This window comes from Xenopus laevis, chromosome 6S (assembly GCF_017654675.1).
Source record: "Xenopus laevis strain J_2021 chromosome 6S, Xenopus_laevis_v10.1, whole genome shotgun sequence".
Lineage (NCBI taxonomy): Eukaryota > Metazoa > Chordata > Amphibia > Anura > Pipidae > Xenopus > Xenopus laevis.
In genome coordinates, this window is record NC_054382.1 from 63,543,015 (window position 1) to 63,550,103 (window position 7,089).

Consider the following 7,089-nt stretch of genomic DNA (forward strand, 5'->3'; position numbering starts at 1 on the left):
ATTGATCCGTTAAGCTCTCCTAAAATTTGGATACTGTATATAATCTAAGGATTTAGATCTGTAACCTTTTTTTGCTACTTTTTCTGCAACTTTTTCGCAACATCACTAGTATGTGGACTTTCACCTGGAGAGAACTGTTTAAAACATTTTTTTAAACTTTTGTTGACACACTGGACATTTTTTTCAGTTGGGGATGGGTTTATTGTCCATATATTGTGTATGCACGTACTGTATGTCTCTGTATCGCCTGATGAACCTGATGAAGGGGGAACGCCCTCCAAAAACGTTGTGTTACGCAATAAACAAACCAGGGGTAGGACCGCGGTTTAATTCACTCTGTGTGCCTGCCTGTTTTAACTTCATATTGGATTGTTGGGCTTGCCATCTCCCTTGGGCCTTGTGCACCAGCAGAAATCGTTTGAAGGGCCTGAGTGTGCACGTGACCTTTCTACACTGACAGACTTTATGTGTGCCAAACCTCATTCATACCACATTAATTTTAAAGCAAAATACATGGTTTTAAATTCAGTTGTTCACATTATACAATATTCAGTATAGGGTCAGATTTTTTATGTAGTTTTACAATAACATAACCAGCCAAGGTTATTAATATATAGTACAATATAAGTAACTCTCAAAGTTAGCCTGATTTTACAACCGAGATGCATGACAGAACACAAATGCTTGAATGCATAAAAATATAAGAAAAACAAATGGTTTGTTTAACATTGCAGATGAGTACTTGCTCTTCAATTGTGCCTTAATAAACCAGAAGGTTTGAGACACAAAGCTAGGGATCATTTATGACTTCCAAGGCATTGTATAAAGTTCACAATGGGATCATCTATACCACCTGTGGCATCATGACCCTGGCTTAACACTGGCAGGAACCCAATTGGAGGAAATAAGAAAAGGGGATAGTTAAGCTGAAGGGTGGGCACTGGTGGCCATCTTAGTGCTATTGTAAGAGTATAGTCCCACTGTTTCATAACAGCGGGAAGAGGGAGAGGTTTGATATGGCAAGAGTGGAAGAACTACTGGCCTGTCTTAGGGTTGAAGCGGACAAAAGGGGGGAAGATTGGCTTAGGCGACTGGTGCCAAACCCCAATGAACAGCCCGCACCAGTAGCCTTAGCTGGCAGCGCAGGTCGAGACCCCCCAGCAGGTTGAGCTCCTCACCTCCATCTAGATGCAGGAGACCAGCAACAGCGAACCCAGGAGTCCCGCAGCCAGGTACGTATCCCTGCCACCTCTTTCTCCACAGACAGCAGGGAGCAGGCAGAGGGATGAAGCGGAATCCAGCCAAAGGAATGCCAGTAATGACAGACAGAGCACAAACGATATGGGAACTATTACCCACTTCAACACAAACACGGCACCACAGCCAGGTATAACGGATGACACTGAGCCCCGCAGTGGGGTTAGGACACCCAGTGGGGGCTTGGGAGGCTTTAATTACAGGAATAAGGCAATTACTAGGGCATCTTGATAAACAGGCACCTAATTCTAGCTAAGGCACAGGAGCTGAAGGGGGGATAACAACAGCAGGGACAAATAACACAGCAGGATGACAGCAGGAAGCAGGGAGGCAAAGGCAGGCTGCCCCAGAAAGCACAATAACAGGGGCTGCCATACAAACAGGAACGAAAAAAACAGGTACCGGCACACAGGTGCAATTCAAGTGGGGGACTAGCCCCTTACGTGTTTATTAAGTCGACACAACAGTTCGGGGGCAATTCCCCCTTCATCACCTGAGGAAGGGGGAATTGCCCCCAAAACGTTGTTTCGACTTAATAAACATGTAAGGGGCTAGTCCCCTACTTGAATTGCACCTGTGTGCCGGGACCCGTTTTCTTCTTCCTGCTGTGTTGCGGAAGTGCTGACTTCCTAGGGTCCGAGCACCGGGTCAAGTACTCCATAGGGCTCGGGTGTGCACGTGAGTGTGTTTGCTGCCATACAAACAAACAGGGCCACAGAAGGGAAGACACCCATGTCAGACACGGCCAAGGGGTCATGCATATGTATGATTCGAGGGTCCGCTGGGGGCCCATCTTAAGCCTGAAGTGAGGGAAAAATTTTGGAAGAGGGAATACATAGATATCTTTACCCTCCTTTCATTAGAAAGATTCAATATAAATAAATATGTAAAAAGAAAGGAGCACAGGAAAGAGGAGGATGAGGACAGGAGGCAGTTCCGGCTCATTCCCCAGATCTTTGGGAACTGGATGCAGGCCTTTAATATACTGGCCGGAATTCTGGGAGAAAAACAGCTAGAGCAATGTTTTGCTATTTAGACAGCATCTGGGACAAGGACATTGGGTTATGGATGAGGGTGAAGAATAACTAGGGTTATCAAGGTTATGCTAGCCAGGGGTCAGGGGGTCACAGCTCTTTTCAGTGGGCTCCAGCGGGGGAAGCACCAGCCCGTCTGGAGCACCCAAAAAAGGAATGTGCTGGTCATACAATGACAGCCAGTGTAAATGGGGATCAACATGCTGCTTCTGGAATGAATGCCTGGCTGCGCTGCCCGCCCCCCTCTAGTTACGCTACTACCGATAACATGGCAGTTGTAATGGCAGTGAATAACCTCACATCGTCATCACACCAAGTTTTGTGTTTGCTAAAATACCTAGTTTTGTGTACATTCACCTGCTTACAGCTGAATGTACACTTAAGAGCAAAGCATGTACCAGGTTGTACTATTGACATTGCTGATTTCCAGTGGGTCAGGGTCCGGCATCTGGTGCCAGGAGCAGCAATTCAAGGAGAGAGATGCCCCGGCATGGTGTGGAACCTCATGTAACAGATATGCTGGACTGGGTCAAACGGTCGGTAGCACCTAAGACATGGGCCAGTTACAGGAGAATATGGGCAGAATAGTTTGAGCTGGATTCTGAGATAGAGGACAATGGAGATGACAGTGCTAAACTAGGGCTATTGGCACAACAACTATACTGGGAATTCGGGAGGGGAATTTCGGCTAGTTGCTTTGATTAAAAACTGGCAGCATGGGCCTTCCTTTTTTAAACTGAGGGGCTGGAGGGACTTCAAGCACAAGATGTTTACAAAGTGGTTTTCCTTTAGATGGCATTTTCTTGGGCATTTTGAATTTCAGAATTAGTCAGTGAGAATAAACAAGGCAGCGGGGGCATTCAAGCTGGAGATGTGTGGGAAGTGCCAGAAGTGTTAACGATCTTGATTCAGGGTTCTAAGACGGACAAAGAGGGGAGAGGGTTAACCATTCCCCTACGTAGAGCATCAGGTTGCCGCACTTGCCCAGTCAAGTGCAGCTGGGACTACAGGGCAATTAGACCCTACGGTATGGGGGCTTACCTGATCCACCAGAACGGGACTAATCTATCCTGTTTTCAGTTCATAATGCTGTTTAAGAAAGCACTGATAGGGCTGGGCCTATCAGTCAAGGAATATGGGAGTCATTCGTTTAGGATCAGGGCAGCCACAGAATCGGTTCTTTGGGGCCTGGAACCTAATGAAGTAAGGAGAATTGGTAGATGGGAGTCAGATAGGTTCAAGTTCTATGTTAGGCCAGCCTGGGTCGAAGTGGTTGGGGGAGTTACAGGTAGCCTGGCAGTAGCAATGGTGGTCTAATTGGGGGGGGGTGGCTATGTTTTTAGGTGATGGGGGTTAACTGCATGTGTTTTTCTAGGTCAACAAACCTCCTGTGCCATCTGGCTGGTTGGGCATTCACACATCGCCAGGGCAGAAAAACGTGCAATGGTGCGGCATGATGGGAATCAGGTAGGTTTGCACAGGTCTCAGGTGATATTGTCTTGTATGGGATCAGAGGGACTTCACTGGTAGTGCCAAAGGTTTTCCAAAGAGCAAAATGGGCAGGCCATCCATCTTGGTTGTTCATTGTGGAGGGAACGATTTGGGCCATTGTCCTATGAAATCAAGAATATCAGAAGGGATTTTATGAGGCTGGGGCAGTTTTTTCAGGCATAGCTATTATTTGGTCCGAGATTATACCCAGGTTACAGTAGAGGGGTGAGCATTCAGTGGCGGCCATTAATAGGGCCAGGATAAAAATCAATAAGGCAGTGACCAAATTCATCCAGGCCAATGGGGGGATTGGGGTTGCGGTGAGTATTTGTATGTATTTTGGCCCAGACAGAGTTCTCTTGAATGTTGGCTTTGACTGGTTTAACATGACCATTCAAGATTCAATGGAATTTGCATGGAAGGCTTGCAGGCGCATACAGAGTTGAAGGCATCCATCTCTGCATGCTGTGCCGGGCCCATGTCAGTCTGCTGGGTACTAAAATTGTGCCGCTAGGAGAGGTATACTCATGACAGGATGGTTTAAACCCTAAGGTGGGCGACCATCGGGGGGGGGAATTAGAGGCAGCCAATATATTCATCATAAATGGCCGGCTCCAACTAGGTGGAGGCTTTAAAGGATTTATAGGCGGATGGCGCATCCTCTGAGCCAGGATGTTGCGGTTAGAGGATATTGCTTTAGTAAAGGAAAAGGCAGACTGACATAGGCTCAGGGGATATTGGTTTACACAATGTCAATGTTGTATTTTGATGTTCAGAATGTATAATAAAATTGGTTATGTTATATATTACATGCACATTATGTTAATGTTTGGAGGATAGTGTGGTAAGGTTAATAAAGCTGTGGCCAGGAACATTCCAACAAAGAAGTGTCACGCAGTGTTTATTTTCGTTAGATTAGGGGGGAGTATGCAGTGGTGAATGCCTGGGTAATGAACTAGAGAGGTCTTGTTTTTACCAAAACACTGTTGCTTAAATGGCACCCCTGATGTTTTTAATTTGTACCCCACCCCTTCATTAGTGAAGGGATATAAATAAGTAATAGGAGATAAATATGAAAAACCCTCATTTTAGCCAAGCAAGATGGGGGTTAAACTGTGTTGAAGAAGGGCCCATGCTACTGGACATTACACCCTTCATGTTACTGGTTACATCAGAATCCTAAAAAATTCTAATTTTCCCATTGCTTCCTTATGTAACAGAGTCCAGCACCACCCCTACTGCAAAATTAAATTATTTGCCTAATTTCTTTGACTCCCATATTGACAACCTTTACACCTTAAGGTTAGGATTTAGAGTCCATACTGGCATATTATAAAATGAGTAGGGATGCACCGAAACCAGGATTCGGTTCGGGATGAAACAGGATTCGGCCTTTTTCAGCAGGATTCGGCTGAATTATTGTGCATGGTCGAACTGAATCAGAATCCTAATTTGCATATGTAAATTAGGTGCAGGTACGGAAATCATGTGACTTTTGTCACAAAAGAAGATTTTTTTCCACTTTTTCCTTTCCTGACCCTATTTTGCATATGCAAATTAGGATTTGGTTCGGTATTCAGCTGAATCTTTCACCAAGGATTATGTTCATCCCTAAATATGAGCTTGCTGTAGGTTACTACACCTGGAAATATTGTTTAATACAATATTCCCTGTAAGTATTTATAATACGTTACAGTTACTTCTAGAATTTAGATTAATGTAATTGAAATATGTCCCTTGTGTTGCTCTTTTTTCTTATATTCTCTCTCATACTTTTAGAAAGATGCAAATAAATATAAACAAAAAAATGAAATAAAAAAATAATTTATTTTAATTATTTAGATATCACCCAGTTCATGGAGTCTCCAATCTCAAAGGTTTGGTTACCATATGCTTGTAAATAATTTCCCACAGGACATCTAACAATTCCTACTCAATCAAACCAATGATTGAGTCTCTGGTATATAGAGACACGCCTCTCCCTTTGTTTATCAGGGTATTAGAAGATAAACACCATGCAGCCTTAATAATGAATATATCAAACATGGTCGAATTAGCATAGCTTGCTTTCTGTTCTTTTACATCCTGTGTTTTATTTTTATAAATCAGCATTCAATGCAAGTTATTGATAGATATAGTGTAGGTATTTTGCGCTTGCAAAATGTATGTTATTAACAGAGGGATATATAACGTGCATTCTCCTGCAACTTGGGTCTTTTGTGATAGTATATGAATAAATACATATTCATGGAGAACTAAACAACAACATTACCTTGGAGCAAAGTCAGCAAATAGTGTTAGAAAGGTGACTGTACTTATATGACTACTGATGAGAAAATAATGCATTTTGCATTTTTTTAGAACTTCACCATCTATGTTTCAATCTGCTTTCAAAATTATATCCATGGGGTTTCTGAGGTTGAGCAGAAGCTGGCTGTGTTCCAATAAAAGCAATAGTTTATCTTTTTATTAATTGCATTGAGCACAATCCAGTTTTGCTATAGGTAAAATAGAGAGTTTCTTGTCAGTTTCTCATTTAAACTTTTTTTTAGGATTTTCTAAGGTGGAACAGTGCTCACTACATACAAAAGTGATAGATGCTAATGCAGCAGTTCTGCTGGCCAACATCTGGACAATGAGCATTTCCATAATGACATCATTCCTGTCTCATTATTTCTTCTGCTAACAAAATCCTTCCACATACCATCTTCACTTACAATTAAAGGAAAAAAAGGAGATGATACTCATTACTGTGGATGTCCTTCAGGGCCTCTGACCTTATCCCTATATAAGCCAATTTCATGCTACTGAGCTGATTTGCAAAAGAGTTTTGTTTTTCATGTATGCAATGTTGGATTTTATTTTTAGTTCAGGGTACTATCATTTTCTTAAATCAAGTTAGGTATTAAAATGATCTGCTAAAATACACAATGCAAAAAGGAAAGATTGTGGGAGCATTCCATGGCTAAATAAAAATATACTAAAATACAATGGAAGTGCTACTGATTTGGCCAAATTAACTACAGACATGGAGAAAAAAAAAGATTGATCAATGCACATTCCCTGGCCCCCTGTCACATAAGTAATTTATGCAGATGCATGTATTTACAAAGACAGGGGTCTTTTAGTTACAAAATTATGATCATAAGATTGATAAGCCACCATACCACGTCAAGGTAAAACCTATATGACGGTCCCTAACTATTTACCTCTGGTCATAATACTTAATTGCTAAAGCCTCCCGGCTTAAAAGCACTACATACAGTAGTAACATAGTAACATAGTAAGTAAGGTTGAAAAAAGACAT